Genomic DNA, 27,075 nt, shown 5'->3' with positions numbered 1-27,075 from the left:
TGTACCAGATGGTTGTGCAGTGGTGATTGGGAGCCATTAGGCGGCGCTGTTTCTGTGCAGAAAGGCGCTTAAAACATCAGTAGCTAGTTGTTAAGCCGTTTGTATTTTGATTCATTAGTGCATTTAGATATATAGATCATAGATGTCAACGTTTCTCCCTTATTCCAAATAGTATTCCTCGCAAGAAAAGGGAAAAGTTGACAGCTATGATATAGATACTGTATAGAGCTGTGAGCGGGGTGGTTTATAGTTTGCAGGGAACTGTCACTCAGGCGATGCTTCGCCTGCATATGTAAAGCATAAGCGCCAGTTTTGCAAACACGTTTGTGCCTCTCTCGAGCTTGTCTCTGCTGCGTCAAGCGCGAGATAACGCTGAATGTGCCCTTGCAAAAAGCTCGCCACAACCTTCTTGCAGGTAATTTGGCGGGAATTCTCCTATTTTTAAAGAAGAATAAGAGGCTGGGACGCATTTGACGTAATGACGCGCAGAAAGAAAAATCTGCTTCCCGATGTATTGTGGGAACTGTAGTCCGGGAGTTTGAGATGATCTGAGAACAGGGAAGACCTGACCTGCTTCAGAATTGCAGTTGCGAGGGAAAGCAGCAGATCTGTTTTATTGATTTGGTTCGTGCAGTATCTAATAAGGACTGGAATTGTTCTTGTTGCTTCTGCCGCCCACGCTCGCAGGAAAGGATAGAGAAGTCTAGCCTGCCTGACTAAATGGCAGAATAAGTGGGGTGGGTCGTATCTGTGATCAGATTTGCCACAAGTCTGATTGATTCTGGTCTTGTGTCTGCTTTTTTCTATGTTTTCATACTGTGTGCAGACTAAATTGGAGCTGGCATGGCTTGTTACTTTTGGACTAAACACTCAAAGACAGGCTATCAGCTCCGTGTCTAAGAGGTCGTTATAGTTTGGAGAATATGACTAGTCCCAAAGCCCCAAATGAAATGAAAACAAGTGTTTGTTTTTGTTTTTGAAAATAGCTCAATACAGAAGACGAGGCAATGCACGTATGTTTTTTTAATACCATGTTGTTATAAAAAAATCACACCCTCTTATTTTATATCTGAGCCTCTTCTCAAGCGCCTCTTCCAAAAGCTTGACATTGTGACACTTCCCCTTTTTAGTTTTGTATAGGGAATACACAGGAGTGGAGTTGATGTGGGACTAGGCTCTTACACCAATTTCCCCAGCATTATTTAGCAGCTATGGAGCCTGGAGTGGGCGCTACTCCACAAGGGGCAGCTACTTGTGAAAGCCCACTGCTGTAGTCGGTTGCTGCCTTTTCTCAGCCCTTTGCACTGCTCTTCAGCAAAATAGAAATAGAAATGGAGAATTAGGCTAGAGCAGGGGTCACCAAACTTTTTCAGCAGGGGGCCGGTCCACTGTCCCTCAGACCTTGTGGGGGGCCGGACTATATTTTTAAAAATATAAATACTATGCAAGCCGGTCCCACAGCTGCCTCTGGACCTGGAAGAGGAACGCACTCTGCACATGCTCAGGAGCGTGTCTCGGTGCCATCCGCTCACCGGCGTTGTTGATGAGCAGCAGCCGCTCTATCAGCCCGTCCCCGCGGAGCTCCCAGGCGGTGTGACCACGCGCTGTGGCCCATCGTCTGAGGCCAAGTCAGCGGGCAGGCTGCACATGCAGAGCGCCGGAAAGGCGACGCGCAGCTTGCCCTCCAGCTCACCAGCACACCAGCAGCCGTGCCAGCAGGCACACCAAGCTCCGGCTGAAGCCCTGTGATGTGCCCATCACGATGCTCATGGTGCGGCCCAGACCCGCCGCCTGCCCACCAGCCTCTGCGTCCATGGCCCCACCAGCTTTACCTCAGTGCGCGGGCGGCGAGGCTTTGGATTGGCTGCAGAAGCTGCCTGCAGCCAATGCGAACCATGCAGCGTTGTGGAAGTCAGTCCCCAAGTGGTGAGGCATCCGCGGTTTCTTTTCAAGGAAATGCCGCACAAGTTTAGCTCAGCAGGGACTGACTGAGCGGGCGGCAGGGTCCACGGGCCGGATTTACGAGCTTGCTGGGCCTCATCCAGCCCCCAGACCATAGTTTGCCGACCCCTGGGCTAGAGCGACATCTATCATGCCATTGTGCATGGTTATTGGAATATGCTGCATAGTGTAAATACAGGATAATTCATTCATTCCCAAACTATAGTTTAAACACTGAGTTCAGATGTCACAAAGAATTGTGGTTAGTTTTAAATCAAAATCAGTTACTACTCACAGATGTAGGGGACAGAAGAATGTCTATATGTGTAGGCCCGAAGCTTGCTGCAGCTTATTCTCATTCTGGGAAATCACTGCTTCCCATTGATTACATCTGCACCACGTAAATGATTTATTTCTCATATAGCAGTCTCAGTCCAGTAAACTATGTGCAATTGGACTGAGATTTAGCACTGTATCCATGTGCTCTTTCTTTCACAACTGTAACATAAAAATTACGAGGTTCGTTAAGTTTCCTGGTTTCATGACCTGATTTGTAGTCGGAGATTAAACCACAGTTTTCTGATTCATGCATATTGGAAAATAGGTTTTGCATTATGGCATACAAAAAGGGGATCTTCATCCAGCAAACCATAGTACATTGGACTAAAATAATATATGTGAACCAGACTCAGCATGCACTTAGTGCTATATTGTAACCTTTGCCCTCTGCACTATAGTAAAGCCCAAACCTATGGCAGCTTTCATTTTCTATACTGTATTATATTTCTGTGAAAGCTTTTTTTTTAGCAAATTATTTTCTTTTCTGCAGCCACTAAGAAGATCGATGAGAATAGCTGCTGTGAGTAGCTCTCCCTTTTTCTTTTATTCCACTGCATATTTCCACAATGTTAATGCTGATATGACCAGAGAGCATCCAACCTACTAACAAATGGCATCTACAAAGCAAAGAGCCATTCCTCGTAGGGTGTCTCATGAGAGCAAATGCAAAGTATGGTTAAGAATATAAGCTGTGAACTTGCAGTTCTTTTGCTTCAAAACTCACCTCAGCCAACTCAACAGGTGTCCCTCAGTCAGAAACACGCTTCATAAAGAATACAGGGCTGATATCACTCCTTTCACAATGTTCACTTCAACTGATGCTGTGCTGTGTGCTTACTGACACCCTCTAGTGGCGCCAGGGAGACAAAACCACAGCAGGAAAATGTACAGTAGGATCGCAGATTGCATGCATTTAATTTGCACAACCACAGCTTTGCACGCTTGGCCATGAGCCAGCTGATATCACAAATTAAACACACACAAGGTGGAGAACCTAAAAGCTCGTAGACTTGCTTTCTGGGCTCTGGGAAGGTCTTGCACTGTCCTTGGATCCCTTTGCAAGTCTGGATTTCAAGCTTTATATTACACATGCAAAATTGAATGTTGCTTGTTTTAAATAATTTATTCTGCTTCTGCTAGTTAAAGAAGAGGCAAAAAATGGTTTGTGGCCACTGATAAGAAAAATATTCCTAAACCCATCACTGGCTTCTGAGATTTTACTAGACACCACCAATGTGGAATCATATATATATATATATATATATATATATATATATATATATATATATTTCAACAGTTTAAACACAACACTACAGAACCCCCCAAAAAAACAACAATACAACAATACAATACAAAAAACACTACAAAACACTAACACAAACAACTAACAAAACAAAACAAAAACCATTTAAAACACAATCCAATTTCAATATCTTATATTTCATTCACTTATTTCCACGACCTCCTCACACCTCCCTATTTGTATTGCACTTCTATTAATTGTTTCAGCAATTCCTTTCCATCTTCCTCTGTTTTCTATCCTATAATTATCTTAACACATTCTAACCTTATTTTTCCCTTTAATACTCTATTAATCTATCTATACTTAATTCCTTATAACATTTCTACTAAAGCCATATAACTTCATTCCAACATTTTTCTAACATTCATTAATTTTACAGTATTTCTGTAAATAGTCTTTAAACTTTTTCCAGTCTTCTTCCACCGATTCTTCTCCCTGGTCTCGGATTCTGCCAGTCATTTCCGCCAGTTCCATATAGTCCATCAACTTCATCTGCCATTCTTCCAGAGTGGGTAAATCTTGTGTCTTCCCAATGTGGAATCATATATAGTGGTACCTCGGGCTACATATACTTCAGGTTACAGACTCCCTAATCCAGAAATAGTACCTCTGGTTAAGAACTTTGCTTCAGGTTGAGAGCAGAAATCGTGCAGCGGCGGCACAACGGCAGCAGGAGGCCCCATTAGCTAAAGTGGTGCTTCAGGTTAAGAACAGTTTCAGGTTAAGTACGGACCTCCAGAACGAATTAAGTACGTAACGAGAGGTACCACTGTATTTGAAACCAAGGAGGTTGAAACTTGGTTGTTGTTGTTTTTGAAGTGAAAGCCACAGGCATTTTGAGCCTGTTAGAATAACCTGAAGAACTAGGACAACTGTGTTCCTTTCATGGTGTTTCTTACCCATGTCTGTTCTTCCCTTGCGGAAAGCGGCTGCCAGAGCAAAACAAGAGGCCGAGCCGCAACTGGCAGCAGCCCCTAAGGTAAATGCTATAAAAAAATTGTGTGTTTTAAAAACATAGAATAATTGTGATTTTGCATCCATATAATTGCTTAGTGTTTCTGTGAAGGACCAGACTGAAAATCTTAGCAGTTTTCTGAGGCAATCACAACTTTTCTGCAGTTGGAACAAAGCCTGGCCTAAACGGGTCTATCCAGAAGTAATGGCATCTACAAAGCAAAGAGCCATTCCTCGTAGGGTGTCTCATGAGAGCAAATGCAAAGTGTGGTTAAGAATATAAGCTGTGAACTTGCAATTCTTTTGCTTCAGATCTCACCTCAGCCAACTCAACAGGTGTCCCTCAGTCAGAAACACGCTTCATAAAGAATATAGGGCTGATATCACTCCCTTCACAATGTTCACTTCAACTGATGTCACTGTGCTGTGTGCTTACTGACACCCTCTAGTGGCAGCCAGGGAGACAGAACCACAGCAGGAAAATGTATAGTAGGATCGCAGATTGCATGCATTTAATTTGCACAACCACAGCTTTGCACGCTTGGGCACGAGCCAGCTGATATCACATATTAAATACACACAAGGTGGAGAACCTAAAAGCTCGTAGACTTGCTTTCTGGGCTCCGGGAAGGTCTTGCACTGTCTCTGGAGCCCTTTGCGAGTCTTGATTCCAAGCTTTATATTACACATGCAAAATTGAATGTTGCTTGTTTTAAATAATTTATTCTGCTTCTGCTAGTTAAAGGAGGGGCAAAAAATGGTTTGTGGCCACTGATAAGAAAAAAATTCCTAAACCCATCACTGGCTTCTGAGATTTTACTAGACACCACCCACGTGGAATCATGCCTGTTCTTCCCTTGCAGAAAGCGGCTGCCAGATCAAAACAAGAGGCTTAACCGCAACTGGCAACAGCACCTAAGGTAAATGCTATAAAAAGTTTTGTGTGTTTTATTTTTATTTTTCTCATTTTTTAAAAAATTAATTTTCACAAAATTAAAAAACACACCATAAAATAAACAGACAAACAAACGTATCCTTATTAAAACTGATCTTCTTAACATTGTTAAGTGACTTCCTCATATCCCCCTAGTTGAATTTCAGTGGATATCATTTTAACGGTTTTCCAAATCAAAGTTCTTAAAATCTTAACTTAATCACTTAACCTCAGTCTTTCTTCCCAATTCAGCCTTAAACATAATACGTAATTACTCATATTACTTATTTAAATCCTAAGCCTAACTGGTAATTGCAAGCTTTTCCCAATTAATTTAACTTGATGTATTTAACTAAGTAGTCATTAAATTTCGTCCATTCTTCCTGATACTCCTTCTCATTCTGATCACGGACTCTTCCGGTCAGGTCGGCTAGCTCCCAAAAGTCCATCATCTTCATCTGCCATTCTTCCACAGTTGATAGTTCTTGCGTTTTCCACTTCTTAGCTAGTAATATTCAAGCAGCAGTTGTGGCATACAAAAATAATTTGGCATCTTTCTCGGGCAATTCCAAACCTGTTATTCCAAGGAGAAAGGCCTCTGGTTTCTTTATAAATGTATATTTCAACATTTTTTCAGTTCATTATAAATCTTTTCCCAGAAGTCTTTCACCTTGGAGCAGGTCCACCACATGTGATAAAAGGTTCCTTCTTTTTCTTTACATTTCCAACATACCGTAAGTTATCACAGTTATGATAAATCTTTGCTAGTTTAACAGGGGTCAAATACCATCTATACATCATTTTCATTATATTCTCCTTTAACATTGTACATGCAGTGAACTTAACCCCTTTCTTCCACAAGCTTTCCCAATCCTCAAAAATTATGTTATGTCCTACATCTCTTGCCCAGTCTATCATTACTGATTTAACTTGTTCATCGTTTGTATGCCACTCCAACAGTAACTTATATATTTTAGACAGATTTTTAGCTTTAGAATCCAACAGCTCCATCTCCAACTTAGATTTTTCAGAAGCAAAGCCACTTTTCTTATCTAATTTATACAATTCATTCATCTGGTGGTAGTGTAACCAATTTAGAAAAGACCGGAACCTACTCTGTCCCTTGACCTTATTTGCCTACCTGCAATTCCTGGTTGCTTGTGGCAACAGAGCAGTGCTTGAATACAGGTCTTGCTCAAACTGATCTTTAGATAGTTCAGCTATGCTGGAACCTGCCATTGTGGGCATAATCTGCTCAGCTCCCACCCACCCACTTTAATGGTTATGAATGCACAGTAGTCTTTGGGGTGGCTTCAATCTGGAACTTGGCTCCTCTGTTTTGTGGAAAAGAGGGCAGAAGAGGACAAGTGCAAGTCTCCTTTCACTATATCTATCAGACTTCCAAGTTAAATTTAGTGTTTAGTTTTTAAAAAATTAGGCCATGGATTGTCACAGTGTTCACTAGATGCCCAGTTTTTAAATAGGCCCTCAAATAACCAGCTTTAATTTTCTATATTATATTTGTGTGAAAGTTTTTTTTAGCAAATTGCTTTTCTTTTCTGCAGCCACTGAGATGATTAACAGTGTGCAAGAGATGCCAGTAATAAAGATAGACCAAAAGTACAATCTAATTGAATCTAGGTTTGCTATCATGACTTTAAACTGAAGTATCAGCTCAGCAAGGAATATCATTAGATTGGCATGCTTGGTTCTGATTTTCCAGGGTGCTATAGTGAAATCTGCTGTCTTGCAGATCACATACTGATCCAAATGGGTCAGTAAACAGCAAATCTTGACAGCCTGTTAACACCATGATACTGAATAAGGCCTGCAGAAAACTTTGTAGGACTTCTACATAAAGGGCAAAATAGGATTCTGAAGCATTTAGTTCTGAAATGACTTTTGAATTCATATAGACATCTATTTATTAGATGTCTATTATTATTTGTTACATATTCTGATGACAAAAACATGAGTTTTCCTGCTGGGCAGCATGTAAACCTGTTTTTCAACTACTGTACAATAGACTTTTGCACAAGAAAACTTATAAATAATCCTACCCACAGTATGAAGTGGTACAGTCTATTTTCCACATCAGAATTCTACCACTTACTTTTGCTGCATCTTCATTTCAGTTGCTGTGACTTGAACCAACAGAAAAACAAATAAGATCATTGTTTTTGTGATTGTCATAATTTAATGCCACCTGGAAAGAATCGTTGTGATGGGCAGCTATTGACTTTTCTTCCGATATAATCCTTTGTTTTGTAGATCATGCAAGATTTTGAATTTTTAACCTTGTTATGTGCTAAATGGTTTTTTTATGCAGGGAAGTCTGAAATAATGGTGATAATAGTATCGTAAAACAAATGTGTCAGACATTCCTGAGGTTTGTGGGTTGCTTTAGTAAAAGAGCTGAGATATTTTCATGAAAAATTCTAGGAAGCTTGAAATCTTGTAACCCAAATGAATATCTATTTTGGCACATTTCAGAGAATAATAATAATAATCATCATTATCATCATTTTTAATGCAATACAAAAAACACCTTTTTCAAAAAAATAAAAATAAAAAGAACCTGATTAACTGAATATACTCATTGTTTGAAATTTTGCTAAATTTACCTTAATAAAAAAGAAAAGATCCATTGAAAAAATCATTGTGGCTTGTTAATGTTGGAACAACATATTTCTGCAGATACTGTGCTTATCTGCTCTTCTGTCAATTGGGAAGGTATGCCCAGTGCAGCTGAGCACCTGGGTTTTTTTGGGAACATGACAAGGTTGGGCCTGAGACCATGTTCCCTCATCCATCATCTTCTATACGAACGGAAAGAGGCCTGGGATCATATCATCCTGTTATGCTTCTGTTCTTTCACAGCAGCCCCACTTGAGGCACTGCCCACTGCTCACATGACATGTGTCAACTTGCACCATCTTGGTCCTGGTTCTGAATTCATGAAGTGTATTGTACGAATTCAGCTAAACATGGCATAACTAAATAACACTTTCCATTAAAATTGGGCACTGGGAGGGAGGGGAACATAGTTATGCTTTGGGGGATGGGAAAATGGGAATTGTAATTCTGTTAGTGGTCAACTACATTTTGAGGGAAAGAATGCTTCAAAGGTAAGCGCAACTGTACAAAATAAATCCTATCGCCAAAATAAATTGAAATAAATAAGTGCAACTATAGTGATATTGGAAGGGGCATGTAGTTGAGGCAGCAATTGACTCTGGTATCAAGAAAACAAATGATGAAGGTGTGGCTATAGTGGAGACTTGGGGCAGGTTGTGTTGACACTAAATAAATTACAGGAAAATTTAAAGGTCCACACCGCTCTGACCACCTATCAGCTCCTCAGTCGGCGCCAGTGGCCGCCATTCACACTCTCGCTTGCTGCGACAAGGACAGCTGTCTATTGGCTGCCGCAGTAGCAAGCAAGAGGGCTAATGGCGGTGATCAGGCAGCTGAGACGCGAGCGGTTTTGTGCTGCGTTCTGGCAGGTGAGCGATTTTCGGGATCCCCCCCCCCAAACAATCAAGCAGCCAATGCCAAAAATCGCTCACCAGCCGGAACAAAGCGCGAGCCCAAGTTTTTAAGCAGTAATTGGCCACTTGATTGTTGGGGGAGGGGGAGAGATGTCGAAAATTGCTCACCCGTCGGAACGAAGTGTGAGCCCAAGATTGTAAGTGGCAATTGTAAGCAACGTGAGTGGTTGTGTGCTGCATTCCGGCAGGTGAGTAATTTTCGGCATCCCCCTGCCCCTCAACAATCAAGCGGCCAGTCACCACTTACAATCTCGGGCTCGCGCCAAAAAACCATTCGTGCGTCTCCCCTCAGCACTATCCGTGTATAAGACGAGCCTAAATTTTGAACCTCATTTTTGGGTCAGAAAAGCTCATCTTATACATGGAAAAATACTGTAACCCTGATTTTAAAATGAAGTCCAGCGAAAAGGTCCTGTGTGAGGGTCTGGAGGCAGTTGGAGGATGCATGGCAGCTAACAGATTGAGGTTGAATCCTGACAAGACAGAAGTACTGTTTTGGGGGGACAGGAGGTGGGCAGATGTGGATGACTTCCTGGTCCTGAATGGGGTACCGTATTTTTCGCTCTATAAGACGCACCAGACCACAAGACGCACCTAGTTTTTGGAGGAGGAAAACAAGAAAAAAAATATTCTGAATCTCAGAAGCCAGAACAGCAAGAGGGATCTCTGTACAGCGAAAGCAGCAATCCCTCTTGCTGTTCTGGCTTCTGGGATAACTGTACAGCCAGCATTCGCTCCATAAGACGCACACACATTTCCCCTTACTTTTTAGAAGGGAAAAAGTGAGTCTTATAGAGCAAAAAATACAGTAACTGTGCCCCTAAAGGACCAGGTACGCAGTCTGGGAGTCATTCTGGACTCACAGCTGTCCATGGAGGCGAAGGTCAATTCTGTGTCCAGGGTAGCTGTTTATCAGCTCCATCTGGTACGCAGGCTGAGACCCTACCTGCCCGCAGACTGTCTCACCAGAGTGGTGCAGAGTGGTGCATGTTCTAGTTATCTCCCACTTGGACTACTGCAATGTACTCTATGTGGGGCTACCTTTGAAGGTGACCCGGAAACTACAACTAATCCAGAATGCGGCAGCTAGACTGGTGACTGGGAGCGGCTGCTGAGACCATATAACACCGGTCTTGAAAGACCTACACTGGCTCCCAGTACGTTTCCGAGCACAATTCAAAGTGTTGGTGCTGACCTTTAAAGCCCTAATTGGCCTCGGTCCAGTATACCTGAAGGAGCGTCTCCACCTCCATCGTTCTGGCGGTTCCCTTGCTACGAGAAACCAAGTTACAGGGAACCAGGCAGAGGGCCTTCTCGGTAGTGGCACCTGCCCTGTGGAATGCCCTCCCACCAGATGTCAAAGAGAAAAATAACTACCAAACTTTTAGAAGACATCTGAAGGCAGCCCTGTTTAGGGAAGCTTTTAATGTTTAATAGGTTATTGTATTTTAGTGTTCTGTTGGAAGCCGCCCAGAGTGGCGGGGGAAACCCAGCCAGATGGGCAGGGTATAAATAATAAATTGTTGTTGTTGTTGTTGTTGTTGTTGTTGTTGTTGTTGTTGTTGTTGTTAAAGGAGCAGGGCAACCTACTAATGTAACATTTTCAACAATCATCCCCATCATTTAGCTGATACTGTATGAGAACCTTCTTCTTAAGAAACATGTTGCCTTTAAACTAGACCTAAGGGAGGTGACTACATTAAGAGTGCTGCCCCACCCCATAACAAAACAGATGTTTCACCTTTGCACGATTTTTAATTCTATGTCACTTTAGGAAAATAACATTTTTTTTATCAAATTGAAGAACTTATATGTATGTGTTGGGCTATGTTATTCTCTTTCATATTACGTTTCTGGAATGAAGCTGTAACAGCTGATCTTTGCATTTACAGTTTCCAAATGTATGCATATTCACATAAACAAGCCTGCAGATTAATGCAGGATGAGTGACTTTTGGTATCAACAGCATGCAAAAAGCACACACAACCTCAAATCTGCTTTACTTTGAGAAGGCAAGATCAGGCTTGTTCAGATCATTCCAACCATCTGTTTCTGAGCAGACAGCTGCTGCCCCTGTGAAGATAATCTACGAAGACTCCTATCATTTATTCATCCCAGCGCCCTCAGAAACATCAGCACATCTGATGACCATATGACTAGCAATAACATTTTACATGGCACTAAGTATAAGGCAAGCTGAATAGATGCAAAAGGTTACCAGGGAAGACAATAGTTGCTATGCTTAGTTTTGAAAAACAAAGAGCAGTAGTGTTCAGAAGCCAAAACTTTATTAATTGTACCAGGCATTTGTATGGTTTTTGGTGCATGTGATAGTGAAATTGAAAAGGAATCGTTTTTCTAGAGCCTGTATCACATCTTGTGCATTTTCAGCAAGCCATTGCTTGAAATGCAATGTTGTCCTTCACAATTTGTATAGTGCTTTTTGTACAACAAGGCCAGGGCTATCAAGTTTACCCAATCATCAAAACCAAACTGAACTTTATGTTTACTGTTTTTATGTGAATTCCTCTAGCTTTATTCTATATGTTGTGACGTGGGGTTTGTGATTTCAGCTCTCTTGACATAATATGCTGGAGACAGTTCTCTAGTAACACTTCTTTATTAAGGCAAACAAGACTGAAGACTGAGGAGGGGAAAGCTACATTTATAGGGACAGGGGACTAGCAAGAAAGGATACATTTTGGAGGGAACAATATCAGGCAATCACAGTCCTGCCTTTTGGAGGGAACCAATAAGACAGAGGATCCAAATACAGCAGCTTAAATGAACCAATAGTAGCTGTACCCTTTGAAACCAAAAGGCAGTTACTTTACCCTAATGCAAATACAGACAATAATAATACAGATATAAAATCCTTTGACTCAATACACAACACTATAGTGGAGGGGAAAATGTTAAATCAGAAGCTATCCTTATGTACCAAAGATTCCCAAGAACTGCAGAATCATGTGTTCTTACATATTAAAAAACAACAACCCAAGAATAGCTTGCACATCTAGAAGAAGCCCAGTAAACTAGCATGTCAGGAACCCTTCCTAACATACTACTTTCCTGTGTGCAGAGGAAGGGTCACAGTGGCATAAGCCAGATAGTAATGTGATTGTGGAACTCAATATGTTCCAAATAAAGGAAATGCAGAGCCATGACAATAGCCTTAAGATGGGCAAACAGAACTATTAGGATAATTAATGCCAGGGATAGCAGTAGGACCTTCTATGGCTTAACATACAGTGGTACCTTGGGTTACAAACGCTTCAGGTTACATACGCTTCAGGTTACAGAATCCGCTGACCCAGAAATAGTACTTCGGGTTAAGAACTTTGCTTCAGGATGAGAACAGAAATCGCGCGGTGGCGGCACAGCAGCAGCTGGAGGCCCCATTAGCTAAAGTGGTGCTTCAGGTGAAGAACAGTTTCAGGTTAAGAATGGACCTCCGGAACGAATTAAGTACGTAACCAGAGGTACCACTGTAATTGTTTCTTGGCTTTTTGAAGTGATTTTGAGTTATCATATGGCACTGCATTTAATAATGGTTTCATTTACTGCTGTTATATTAGTGTTACTTAATACTATTGGTCATTTTTCTGTTTAATTAAGTCTTTGTAAGCCCTTGAGCCTGGTTCAGAAGCTCCAGCTGGTGCAGAATGTGGTGGCCAGACTGCTGGCATTGACACAATTGCTGAAACAGCTGCATGGGTTGCCCAGTTACTACCCAGCCAGGTTCAAGGTTCTTGTATTAATTTACAAAGCCCTGAACAACATAGGCTCAGTAATTGCCTCAAACCTTATATCCCAGCTTGATCACTGAGAGTGTCGTTGGTCATCCCCCAGGTTGTTGAGGCTTAACTGGTAACATGAAACCGAGTCATTAGTGCCATTGGCCCAGTCCCCTGCAACACTACCTTCCATGCCAATTTTTAAACACCTGCTGAAATCTTTTAATATTCTGCCAGGTCTATGCAGCCAATTAACAATATATTGTTACACAATGGTTAATTGATGCCTGTTTTTTAAAAAACTTATTATGGTTTTCATTGTACGGTTTGATGTGTATGGGTTGTTAGGGATGGGGTGGTACCTCTGCTGGGGGATGCATCGTGCTCCTACTGAAATAGTTTGTCTACCTTTGGCTCCCAGTTTGCACTTAGCTCTCACTTGTGGCTCCTAGAAGCTGTCAGTTTGCAATAGCGACTATACCCCAGGAACAGCTTCAACTGGCCGGCTAAACCAGGTGAGGGTAGCTAGTGGGTCTTAAATCCTTGGTGAGTTAGGGAGATGGTTTGAGATCCACTGGCTAGGTGAGGGTAGCCAGTGGGAACCACCTAACTGTGAACCACTGTTGTGTTGCCTCAGTAATGGAGTAGAGAAGAGCCAACAAACTGAATCCAAATCCAGATAAAATTGAGGTTCCCTAGGCCAGATGGATGGGAGGTTGCCTGTTCTTGATGGGGTCACACTTCCTCTGAAGATGCAGATATGTAGCCTGGGGGTATTTTTGCTGTGGCCTTGGTGGCACAGAGTGCCTTCCGTCAGCTTTGACAGCTGGCCCAGCTGTGCCAAAGGGATAGCCTAGCTTCTGTTGATTATGCTCTGGTAACCTCTAGGTTAGATTACTACAATGTGTCTGAAGACAGCTGGGAAACTTCTGCTAGTGCAGATTTCAGTGGCCATGTTGCTCACTAGGGCAAAACAGTTTGAGTATATAATGCCAGTCCTGGCTCAACTGGCTGCACTGGCTGCCAATTACATTCTGGGCCCAATACAAAGTGACCTATAAGGCCTTAAACAGCTGAGGACTGCAATACCTCAAGAACCTATCTTGGACCCTGTGGCCATCATCTGAGGCCCTTCTTCATGTTCTGGGTGGCAACATGAGATGGGCCTTTTCTGTGGTGGCTGTTTGTGGAATGATCTGCCCAGGGAGGTTCACTTGGTACCTTCATTGCATATCTTTAGGCACCAGGCAAAAACATGCCTCTTCTCCCAGACCTTTGGCTAATTAAACAATCTATGGCCTTTTAAACTGTGTGTGAGAGAGAGGGGGTGGGGGTATTATTGTTATTGTTTGTTACTACTTTATATATTTTTGTGTTTTTATATTGTAAACAGCCCATTGATCCTTGGATAAAGGGATGGTATAGAAAGCAAGCAAGCAAGCAAATAAATCAATCCTAATTATTGGCTAAATGAAATTAAACATTTCAAGTAAATAGAGCAGAACAAGGAACTACATTAGGCTAGATATGCACTGAAAAGACAGGTTAAAAGCACTGCATTTGCATAAACAGGTTTGGGGTGTGATGGTATACGTACTACTGCACATCCAATTCTCCTGCTTGAATGAATAATGGGAAAAGGCCTAGCAGGTTGCACAGCTCTCTCATAACAACATTTCAGTTCCTTGTTTCAACCCATTTTATTTTAACCTTAAGATCAGCACTGCACCGTATCAAGCTTGAATCCATTTTGTCCCAGCTCTTTGCACCAGAAACCTTAAGAGTTTCATCAGAGTCTTGGCTGAGCTTAGGATCTAGGGTTTTCATTCATTATTATAGCATTGGCTGACAAAGAGCCCATTACATCACCCATTTGGAACAGAAAGCCTTTGCAGCTGCTTGTACGGTGAGATGGGGATTTGGGTTAGTATCATAATTATTTTTAAATAAAACATTTTTTTTGTTTCATTCTTCCAGGGCAATTTTCTCTGTAAATTGTTAAGAACTGTATGCTAAAGAGCTTCTGGAGGAGGGCAAAGGGAAGGAACAGAATAAAGCAGTTTTATCCTTTCTCTCTTGATTTCCCGTAAAAAAGACCTAAGGGGAAGAAATAGCCCCATTACCCTGCATATCTTCTAGTTACTGTAGTGAAGCATGAAAAGCAAAGCACACTGTCATAGTAATGGCAGATGGTATTAAAAAAAGAATGACATGGGTCAGGCTCAGAAATGTTTGTTCCATTTCTGACCTCAGAATGAGCGTGGTCCTAATTAGTCCAAAAGAAGTGTGCAATTAAACTGATGGTAAGAGAAATGAGTGCTTTTCCTCTACTAGCTGATTTAAAGTACCAGCAATTTATTTATTTGCAGACAAATGGGATGGAGTGCTTGTGGCTTGCATCCTGTTCCCTCTGGTTGAGTATCTGGGGCTATATATAATACGAATATTTCACATATTTCACATTTAGTGAAGAAGAGCTTTCTGCCTTCAACCCCCAGCATGTCTGATAGTGCCAGTACCTTGAAATAACACTTCCATTTTGAGTAGTCTAATCAAAACTCTAGCATTCACAGGGGAAATGACCGACAGCTGTACATTTTACCAGCTTGGGTTTTATTTTGTGCAGAACAGAAAATAGAGGCACAAGGCTGAATTAAATGAGAAGCATGTGGAAAGGAAATGGGTTTCAGGGGGCGCCTGAATTCTAAAGTTAGGGTTTTTAATTTTTTAAAAAAACACCATTGCATCTCATTTGGCACTGTTATAATATTTAACTTCATTAGACTTCTGCTTACTGTTAACTTTCAGCCTTTGTGCCAAGTTCATTCCATCCACTGTCAAGTTCTGTGAGGAGGTTTACACTTCGAATCCTTCCCTCTGCCATTTTTAATAGGAACAAGAATCATTTAAAAGAATGGATTTGGAAGGAATGAAAGCTGAAGGTGACTGTCAGAGAAATAGCACAAGACGCATTCTCAGAAGCCAAATAGGACTGTGTCACACAGGGGATAATGTGTATGTGTTCTAGGCTGCCACAAACAGTGCCAATTAAATATCATTTAGCTTGAAACCCATCCCCACCCCCCAAAAGGGAAATAGGGGTGGAGTGGGGAGATTGAAAAAGCAGCCAACCAGTGGACTGCCCCATCTATCCTAGTCAAGTATATCGAGAGGAGGAAAGCTCCATAGGATACCAGTAGCTTTCCGCATCCCTGAGGGAGGCTCCCATTCACATCTATTTAACATTTTTAGAGGGGGCTGTGTTGGCTCCTGGTAATTTAAGGTACAGTTTCAGGACTTGCCGATCAGAAGGTCGGCGGTCTGAATCCCTGCAACGGGGTGAGCTCCCGTTGCTCGGTCCCAGCTCCTGCCAACCTAGAAGTTCAAAAGCACGTCAAAGTGCAAGTAGATAAATAGGTACCGCTCCGGTAGGAAGGTAAACGGTGTTTCCATGCACTGCTCTGGTTTGCCAGAAGTGGCTTAGTCATGCTGGCCACATGACCTGGAAGCTGTACGCTGGCTCCCTCGGCCAGTAAAGCAAGATGAGCTCCACAACCCCAGAGTCGGTCACGACTGGACCTAATGGTCAGGGGTCCCTTTACCTTTTTATCAGGACGATATGCATCCCCCAAACACCCCATCTTTTTTACATCTGCCAAACTTAAAAGCAACAGTTTGGCTAATCAAGCTGAACTGCGGGGGGGGGGGGGAGGCCCTGATGTGGAGGTGGCACGGTTTCAGCTGTACTACACTGGATCCTTGTCAGCTGTGAGAGCCCGCTTCAGTCAGCAGTCTGCCTGTGGCATATTGCTTTTTGATCTGTTCATCTTGGGCCAAAAGCTGAATCCTCAGTGCCATCACTACAGCTGACATGAATACATGAGTGGCATCCACTGCTAGCCCTACTCACATAGTGTGCCCACTGAAGTTAACCGACTTGGCTGACTTAGATTCATCACCAAAAAGAATGACAGAAGACTTTTTCACATAAAGTTTGCATCTGCTAACGCATATGTATAGATTCCAATTAATAAATATTTACTTATAATTTAAATAAATACGCGTGCTGTGGTCTATACCACTGAGCCTCTTGGGCTTGCCAATCAGGTTGGCGGTTCAAATTCCTGTGATGGAGTGAACTCCCATTGCTCTGTCCCAGCTCCTGCCAACCTAGCATTTTGAAAGCATGCCAGTGCAAGTAGATAAATAGGTATCACTGAGACGGGAAGGTAAACAACATTTCCATGCACTCTGGTTTCCATCACAGTGTTCCGTTGTGCCAGACGTGGTTTAGTCATGGTGGCCACATGACCCGGAAAGCTGTCTGTGGACAAACGGCGGCTCCCTCAGCCTGAAAGCCAGATGAGCACCGCAACCACATAGTCGCCTTTGACTGGACTTAACCGTCCAGGGGTCCTTTATCCTTTTTTACCTTTTACATCTCACCATAGTGGGGAAGACTGGGCCCAGTGACCTTGAGCACCTGACCAGTCTCCTTCTCCAGCTTGATGGGCCACTTTATCTTTTTTTATCTTCAAGGCCCCTCCTGCTCTTATACGGTAGTTCTTTATCTTTAAACTGGATTTAGATTGGATAGCCTTTCAAACAGAGGTCTGTCCTTCACAGAGTAGTATGACTATATAGTAAACATGTACTAATCAAAACTAGGAAAAATGACACTTACCACTGTAGTATTGATGTGCTTCAATTTTCTATTTAAGTAAGACAAAACTTAGGATAAAATGAGAGCTCTTCACAAGTAATGAGAATATGAATTTAGAAGAATACAGCAGATGGAAGAGTGGTGTGTGGGCAAGTTTCTGGTTTCCGCAGCACAGTCTACATCTGCTACTGATGATGTTAATAGGCTGATTTATTTCAGTTGCTAAAGGAAAGAACCCCAGTAAATTAAGTCAGATGAGTAGGTTCTTTCTTTTCCAGCTAAAAAGGCAGAATCCAGCAGCTGACCAGTGATGAAGAGGTGAATGTAAGAGGGACCTGGAAGGAGGAATGAAAAGGAGCAAGGCATAATGAGTTGAGTATGAAAGGAGAATGGGAGAAGGAATTACAAGAGATGGGTAAAAATATTTATGAGAGGCATGTGGAGGTTGGAATGGAAAAATATAAAAGAAAAAGCTTTCTGCACTTATGCCTCCGGATCAGCAAATTCTATCTACAATGCAGAGACTGAATCATGATAGTTTCAGAGCAAACAATTATGTTGAGTTGTTCATATAAATCAACCCTGAGAGCGGTGTGCTCTGGTAATTGGTTTCATTATTGAACTTCTCTTTCCATTAAGAGACTGCTTCTGAAGTTCCACTGAAATCTACCTAACTCAAGCCCATTAGAACTAATCCTGTGGAAGCAAAGGACAAGCCATTTCCCTCTTATAATCAAGGGCCCTTCAATTATTTGATGAATGCCATCGTGACCCCACTCAGTTTTCCATTCTCCAAGCTACATGTTTGTTGTTGCTTCAACCTTTTCCTGCAGTTCATGAACTGACAGCTCAACAGATGCAGCTGCAGCATCCTAACAACATTTTCTGTGGCAAAGTTAGAGAATATGCTGTCATGAACTCAAAACAAAGCACTGTGTGTGTGTGTGTGTGTGTGCAAGTGTGCACGCACTCATGCTTTCTTTAAAACTTTCTTCAGATTTTTAAAAATTAAAGTAAAAAATAAAGCAACAATTAAGCAACCTAATACAACTGGAGAAAACAACTCCAGTTGCTTAATGCCTATTGCAGTCATGCCCTCCACCGACAGCAGAACAAATTGGTGATGGTAAAGACTGGAGGAATTCTGTGGCAGGGGTGGCTTGGGCACACATACGGGTTCTCACAATGAATGCCTTGAAGGGCCATAGGTTGCCCATCTTTATCACACCTTAGAATGGGTGGCAAAAATGAAGAAAGAAAGAAAAGCACAGTTTCATCAGTACAGGTGTCCACACAAAATCAGTGGCAGAAAACTTACCTGGCTGCCTAATTTGGACATGGATCTCTCTCTGAACTGGTGAGGCTTTATTTTATTTATTAAATTTATATACTGACCTTCATCTGTAGATCCCAGGGTGACTAGATAAAAAACTAAAATACATAATAAAAACAAGAGCAAAACAAATCAATAACCCCCCCCCCCACTATCCCACAAAGACATTTAAAAGGATATAGGATGTTAGTTAGCCAAAGGCTTGGTTGAAGAGTTCCACCACCAAAAGCAGCAAGCCACCTATTCTCTCTTAAGGGGAGAGAATAAAACACATACTTCAAGCTTCCCTTTCATCACTCCTAAACTGTACATAAATCAGACACTGAAGCAAATTCAGGTCTTTACACCAGGAAGACAAACTGTGTAAACAAGATCACAGAGTACAGTGATTGTAATATCCTTCCCTGTTTATTAGCAGCTGCAGTCATGCTTTGAGTCTCAATATAGAAATACATTCCTATCCCAGAAAACCATCTGAAATATAGTCAATCACTGGGGAACAATTTTTTTGTTGTATTGACACCTGCAGTTGTTCTAACCTAATTTCAATGAGCTGATCTGAAGTTGGTTTTTTTCTGTAAGCTCTAGTTTTTTTGCAATTCATGTTTTTCACTTTTCACCATAATCTTTGTTTTTCACAATGCAAGAATTCAATATTTTATTAAACACATAGCCAAAGTAGTACAATATGAGCATAAATGTAAGTGGCTTATATAGCATTGAGCATGACATATATAGCATTGAAAATGACATGTACAGTTGGAGGTATGCAAAAAAAATGTAATCCCTTGGGATACACAGTATACTAGGGAACATTTTTTCCCCATTTTCTTTTGCATGACATTTTTCAACTGTTCTTATATGTTCTTTCAATGCTGATTTCAAATCTGTAATTGATTTTCGTGTACATGCTATAGTTATCTTGCAATATCTGACTTTTGCCGATATGTCATATTTACACTGGGGATAAGTGGACACTGACACATTGATCTACCCTAACCACATGGTAATTATTGTTTTGCAAACTTAAATTTTCTTTATTTTTACAGTTTTGTAATCTAAATATTTGTATTTTTCAGATCGGACTATGGCTTCTTCAAGTAGACAAAATAGGGGAATGGGGAAAAATACCTATTGCAAGAGACTACATGTGGGGTGCATGGATAATAATTTTATGTATGGAAAATACTGTAGTTTTCGCTCCATAACACACATTTTTTTCCTCCAAGAAAGTAAGGGGAAATGTCTATGCGTGTTACGGAGCGAATGCTTCCCTCCTCCGCGGCTCGCTTTGAAACTGGGGAGGGGGAGGAGCAAAGTGGGAGAGGAGAGGAGCCGCTTACACGAGTGTAAGCGGCTCCTGTCCGGTTGGCTCCTTTAAAGCAAGCAGGCTCTCTGTCCCTCCTCCCCACTCAGTTCGCTAAATAGCAGGAAAGATTTTCAGATCGCTAAGGGGGGGGGAGGAGGGAGAGAAGAAGAGCCGGCTTGCTTTAAAGGAGCAAAGCGGGAGAGGAGAGGAGCCGCTTACACGAGTGTAAGCGGCTCCTGTCCAGTTGGCTCCTTTAAAGCAAGCAGGCTCTCTGTCCCTCTTCCCCACTCAGCTCACTAAACAGCAGCAGCTCGCTTCTCCCCTTAAAGCCCTCTTCTGCATTATTAGCAGCAACCTTCTCCATACACCCCACGCGTGTTCCTTCTCCCCTTAAAGCCCTCTCCTGCATTATTAGCAGCATCCTTCTCCACACACCCCATGTGTGCTCCTTGTCCCTTATAATAATAATAATAATAATAATAATAATAATAATAATAATAATAATAAATTTTATTTATATCCCGCCCTCCCCAGCCGAAGCCGGGCTCAGGGCGGCTAACAACACTAAAATACTGCAACATTATAAAAACATCAAAGAATTAATTAAAATCAAAATTGATGGCAACCATAAACTAAAGTATTGTAAAGATTGCCAAAGGAGGGAGTCAGGCGGCGCCCTGACCAAAGGCCTGGTGGAACAGCTCTGTCTTGCAGGCCCTGCGGAAAGATGTCAAGTCCTGGAGAGCCCTTGTCTCTTGTGACAGAGCGTTCCACCAGGTTGGAGCCGCAGCCGAAAAAGCCCTGGCTCTAGTTGAGGCCAGCCTAACCTCTCTGAGGCCTGGGACCTTCAAGATGTTTTTATTTGAAGACCGTAAGTTCCTCTGTGGGGCATACCTTGAGTGCTTTTCCTTCCCTCCCCACTTAAAACGTGGTTACAAAGCACAGATCCACATGGATCCTCAGGATTTTTGCACTGGGTCACCCCAAATTCACCATCAGATCACATAGCATGTCCATGGCTACAGTTTGCACCAAAAAAACCACGCACGCACTATTGCCTGGGGCCGCAGTGGTGCAAAAACGTGGTTACAAACATGGATCCACATGGATCCTCAGGATTTTTGCATTGGACTACCCCAAACTCACCGTCAGATCACATGTCTGTGGCCACAGCAGGAACTACAAAAATCATACATCCACTGTTTTGTTTAGAATATTTTTTTCTTGTTTTCCTCCTCTAAAAACTATGTGTGTGTTATGGTCGGGTGTGTGTTATAGAGCGAAAAATACGGTACATGTTGCATGAAAGAAGGTGGGTTTGAATAACAGTTAGGCCAGGGTTCAGGGCCAGATCACTAACCTGGAGAAGTAGTCAAATTTATTGACAGCTGCATGAATTATTATAGCTAGGAAGGGGCAAGCAGAATATAAAATGGAATAATGGTATAAAGAGATGCAGGATATAGCTATTAATGATAAATTAACATGTGTCATTAAGGTAAGAAGGGGAATATGTAGGAGAAAAGATTTTGAGGAGATATGGAGGATGATTTGTAGAATTTGTTCTGTTGAAACGGAAAGTGGTCAAGAGGTGTTGAAATTATGGGAGGTTGGGTAGTTACAATGGAATGGTCTTAGGGGTGGGGTTCTAAAAAAAAAGGTTTAAAAATGAAGAATTCTAAAGAAAAACAGAAAAGGCAGTATCCATTTCTACATCACTGAATCGCCATTACCTTTTACATTATTTTTCCATATTTTATCCATACTTACATATTGTATAATATGTATCATTCATAAAATACATATAATTACAGTTGATAGAGAATTGTCTGATTTATAAGAATCAAATATATTGCAGCTATAAAGTGTGTACCATCCTGTAGAACACCAGGACATAGAACATAACAGCTGCCTAGCAGCTATGAGATTATAAATCAGTCCACAGCAGAACAGATTATACTGTGCCTTATATGAAATTGTTTCCCCACCAATCGTATGAACAGCTTTTATAATTTACAGTAATAAACCTGTATTTTATGGATTCCCCAGCATTTGTTTCTGCATAAGCAGACTGAATTGGAAACAGAACAGATAGTACAAAGAAGAAAGGCCTCCTTGAATAAGCAGTCTTTTGAATTCAGCCTTGTGCTATACAGTAGTACTAAAAGCAATTGTTGGTTATGGAGCTCCATCTAGGGGAAGTATTTATATAAAGCAGGATGGTAATGAATTGGCATCAGATTTAAAACAAAGCAAATAGCTGCGGGGGGGGGGGGAGAGAAACCCCAGGACAAGAATTTAGGAGATAGTAACGGCAGTTACATCACTGAACATTATGTAGCTCTGGGATAATGGAAGAGGAAGAATATGAAGCTATAGGAGAAATGGACAGAAGAAGGGGCTAAGTCTCTGGTCACAATGTTGCTGGGTTGTTGTTGTTTAGTCGTTTCCGACTCTTCGTGACCCCATGGACCAGAGCACGCCAGGCACTCCTGTCTTCCACTGCCTCCCACAGTTTGGTCAAACTCATGCTGGTAGCTCCGAGAACACTATCCAACCATCTTGTCCTCTGTCGTCCCCTTCTTGTGCCCTCAATCTTTCCCAGCATCAGGGTCTTTTCCAGGGAGTCTTCTCTTCTCATGAGGTGGCCAAAGTATTGGAGCCTCAGCTTCAGGATCTGTCCTTCCAGAGAGCACTCAGGCCTGATTTCCTTAAGAATGGAGAGGTTTGATCTTCTTGCAGTCCATGGGTATCTCAAGAGTCTCCTCCAGCACCATAATTCAAAAGCATCATTTATTCGGCAATCAGCCTTCTTTATGGTCCAGCTCTCACTTCCATACATCACTACTGGGAAAACCATAGCTTTAACTATACGGACCTTTGTTGCTGGGTTAGCCATTTGTTAATCTAGTGCCCTCCAGATGTTTTGGACTACAACTCTCATGAGTCCTAGCCTGCATGTGCAGATGGGAATTGTAGTCCAAAACTTCCAACGAGCACCAGTTTCACAAAGTTTCCATGTTGCCTTCTGAAACATGGAGACGATAACACTGACTTACCTGTTTTGCACGGCCGTTTAAGAATTACAAGAGAAGGTGGTTGGTTGTCATCCATCTGTCTCAGGAGACAATGGAGGAGTGTGCCTTTGGGGATGAGAGCAAACTGCTGGAAGGTTGCTTGCTGTTGCTGTAGAGACTGATATAGGAGAGACATGTTTTGTTGCAGCTGGTGCAGCTAGGCATCCAATTGTGCTGCTGCAGATGCACCACAGCATTTCTTCTTTCTGTGCTCCTCCCAGGGGTCATTCCTCCTCTGGTCATTGGTATGGATACACATATAAAGTACTTTTACAAAGCACTATATTAAGAACTAAGGGAAGATCAAGACAGCATGGAGGGAGAGCAAGTCTGCTCACTGTACCCCCTACCCAATATGTGACCATCTAGGCCAGGTAGACCTTCTTAAATGGCACTCACTTTCTACATCTGCCCTGGGGCTAAACAACCAGTGTGACATGGCATTTGCACTCACCATCACCCATTTGTTAACTTCCATCTCTTCTACTCCACTTCTCACGGCCACATTACCCCTCCCATGTCTCACTGTCATGGTAGCCTTAAGATTTTTCAAGAATACAACTATTTCTCAACAAGGCAACATTTTTGGAGTGCGACCCTCATTGAGTGCAAGGAACTCACAGGCCAAATGCTGATAAAAACAAATCGATGGTTATCTAGAATCATAAACTTCATATAGAAGATGGGAAGTTAAAGGTGAGAGATGGCGTCAGATCTGAACCAGGGAAGCTCCTGGTTCACAAGCTCGGTCTCTTTGTCAGCACGTTATGTTATCTTATTGCTTATTGCTATTATTATAGTAGGGCATATAAAGGTAAAGGGACCCCTGACCATTAGGTCCAGTCGCGGACGACTCTGGGGTTGCAGCACTTATCTCACTTTATTGGCTGAGGGAGCTAGCGTACAGCTTCCGGGTCATGTGGCCAGCATGACTAAGCCGATTCTGGTGAACCAGAGCAGCGCACGGAAACGCCGTTTACCTTCCTTAATGGAGAGAATTTCACGCAGCCTTTAGCTTTGAAAGTGCCAGTCAGCTGGCATGTGCCCACACATGATATAGTGACTGTACATCAGGGGTAGGCAACCTAAAGCCCATGGGCCGGATGCGGCCCAATTGCCTTCTCAATCGGGCCCGCAGACGGTCCGGGAATCAGCATGTTTTTACATGAGTAGCATGTGTCCTTTTATTTAAAATGCATCTCTGGGTTATTTGTGGGGCATAGGAATTCGTTCATCCCCCCCCCCATATAGTCTGGCCCACCACATGGTCTGAGAGATGGTGGACCGGCCCATGGCTGAAAAAGGATGCTGACCCCTGCTGTACATCATACTGAATCTTGGCCACGGATGGGGCCACATGGCAGTGGCAGGCAATCCAGAGGCAAAAATGGGTGGAACGGCAAATGTGACTCTTACCTTTCTATAATAGGTTCAATTCCAGCTACACACAAGTCACAGGTTCCTACACACACACACACACACACACACACACACCCTCTCCATCCATGTAAGCAAGAGGCATTATCAACTAAGATAAAAGGCTAAATATGGGATATAATGATATTCATTTATTAACAGTATAGATTTATATCCTGCCCTTCATCCCTTTTGTGATCCTAGAGTCATACCCTCCAGCATTCCGCCGATGAAAATAGGGGCATTTTCATCAGAAGAATGTTGGAGAGTATGAACACACAGAGTCATTTTTAAGAGTGACAGAACTACAATGCATTCTCTCTTCCCACCCCCCCGGAGTGCACATGGTGGGGTTTGCCACGACTTCCCGCTTCAGAGAGCAGCTGCCTCTTAGCACAGCCATGGAGATACTCTACATGACATACATTGTCCTAGACTCTATGGGCCAATGGCTGAACTCGGTATAAAAGCAGCTTCATAATATTACTCTACTACTAGCAGTAATTACTGAATTGTGTTTTACATGTGTTGGATGGCCTCCTGCCATGTAAGATTTAGTTTACCTTCCTGCATCGCAGGAGGTTGGACTAGATGACCCTCGGGATCCCTTGCAATTCTAAGATGTACAACTATACCATAAAAATAGCTACTTTAAAAACAGTACAAAACAATACAAAAACAATTTTTAAACAATACAAAATGAATAAATGAGGAAGAGATCTGTTTTCATCCAGCCAGTAAATCTTGTTGGAAGAAAAAAGAAGAAGTCCCACTGTTTCCATTAGGTACAAAGAGTGGCTGGCCACCATATATCAAGAGCAATACTGTTTTCCCACAGTTTCCCCTGAAAGCTCTGCTCCAAATTACTCTGGAGCAGGCTACTGATATAATTGTAGAATTGGAAGAGATCCTGAGGGTTATGTACTCCAACTACTTGCAATGCAGAAATCTCATCAAAAGCATCCATGACAAATGGCCATCCAACCTCTGCTTAAAAACCTCCAAGGAAAGAGAGTCCACCGTCAAGGGAACAGCTTTTACTGCCAGAAAGTTATTCCTGATGTTTTGTGGAAGTCTCCTTTCTTCTCACTTGAAGGCATTCATTTGGATGAATGCCTTCCCCCTCCAGAGCAGGAGAAAACAAACTGGCTCCATCTTCCATGTGACAGATATTTGAAGCAGTGTTAGAAACTCAGATATATAAACTAAGCACCAAATGGCTCCTTATACCAAGGTTACAGTCACCGAAATGGAATGTCTGGTTGCCATTTTGGGGCAAGACAGCTGTGGAGTCTTATTTTGGCAAAGGACTGACTGACTGATTGATTATCAGTTAAACATCTGGCTAATTCAGATGACAACCTTGAGCTAGGTTAAGAGCTTTTGAGAACTTAAAGAAGGAGAGTCACTTTATCCAGGGACAGTCCACATGTACATTGGCCTATACCTACCTCTTTTTCTTAATGGTGACACAAACCATTCATTACGTAAGAATATTCTTCACAACTGTGAACAGGGCAGTGGAGTGCGGTAAGTGAAGACAAGCTACAACAATTAACTATAATGTTGTTCACCTCTATATGGGGTTGTCCTGGAGCACAGGCATCTTCACTTGGTTGCCTGGCACCCAGCTAATGTCAAACACTAATTTGAAGATGGCTATCCTATCTCCTCTCAGTCTCCTCTTTTCCAGACTAAACATACCAAATTCCCTCAATCGTTCCTCAAAAGGTTAGGGTTCCAGATCCTTGATCATCTTGGTTGCCCTCCTCTGCACACGTTCCAGCTTGTCAATATCCATCTTAAATTGTGGTGCCCAGAATTGGACACAGTATTCCAGGTGTGGTCTGACCAGGGCAGAATAGAGTGGGACTATTACTTCCCTTGATCTGGACACTATACTTTTGTTGATGCAGCCTAGAACAGTGTTTTTTGTTTTTTTGCTGCTGCTGTTGACTCAGGTTCAGCTTGTGGTCTACTAAGACCTCTAGATCAGTGGTTCCCAATTAGCTAATTACTGAGGACCCCTTATTTTTCAGAAGTCAAGCCACAGATCCCCTACTTTTGAAAAATTTGATAACTCCATGGTAGTTACCTCTGCAAAGCAATTTTTTGAACAAAATGTGGATTAGCTCTTAATAACCAAAGGATTTTAGGTACACTAAAAAACAGACCAGGGCTGAGCGATATCTGGTTTTCAACATCGTGATATATCAGCAATTAAACATCACAATATTTTGATATGTCACAATGTCTGAAACTGGAGATCAGGCATGGGGATGAGGGAAGAAGCTGCAGAGATTTTATGGGTGGAAGGAGGAAAGGAAGCAGAGTCACCTCCACTGCATGGGTTGAGTAGGAAGGGATTGGGATGGGGGGGTATGCATCAGTGGGGCAGCCACTGAAGATGTACCTCCACTGTGGCTGCTGCTGCTTTCCTGCTGGATGAGAAAAGCTGCTCAGTTCCAGGGGAAGATAGTGCCATGGTGCCTTGAACTGAGGGTGATCAGCTGCCCTG

The 27,075-nt window shown here is 42.3% G+C and overlaps 2 long non-coding RNA genes across 2 annotated transcripts; one reads left to right on the top strand and one right to left on the bottom strand.

Annotated features, from left to right (window-relative positions):
- The first annotated feature begins 449 nt into the window (after positions 1-449).
- LOC308579303 lies at positions 450-19,499 on the top strand. The gene is made up of 5 exons (XR_014004395.1): positions 450-737; positions 987-1,013; positions 2,771-2,800; positions 5,401-5,457; positions 17,701-19,499. It is a non-coding gene; the product is annotated as an uncharacterized lncRNA (long non-coding RNA).
- LOC308579305 lies at positions 17,454-23,918 on the bottom strand. Its single transcript, XR_014004398.1, has 2 exons — positions 23,124-23,918; positions 17,454-17,757 (listed from the first exon to the last, which is right to left on the bottom strand). It is a non-coding gene; the product is annotated as an uncharacterized lncRNA (long non-coding RNA).
- Between the last annotated feature and the right edge of the window lie 3,157 nt (positions 23,919-27,075).

Source organism: Podarcis bocagei (assembly GCF_964188305.1).
Source record: "Podarcis bocagei genome assembly, chromosome: Z".
NCBI lineage: Eukaryota > Metazoa > Chordata > Lepidosauria > Squamata > Lacertidae > Podarcis > Podarcis bocagei.
The sequence above is the reverse complement of the archived record's forward strand: the minus strand, read 5'-3'. Positions and strand labels throughout refer to the sequence as shown.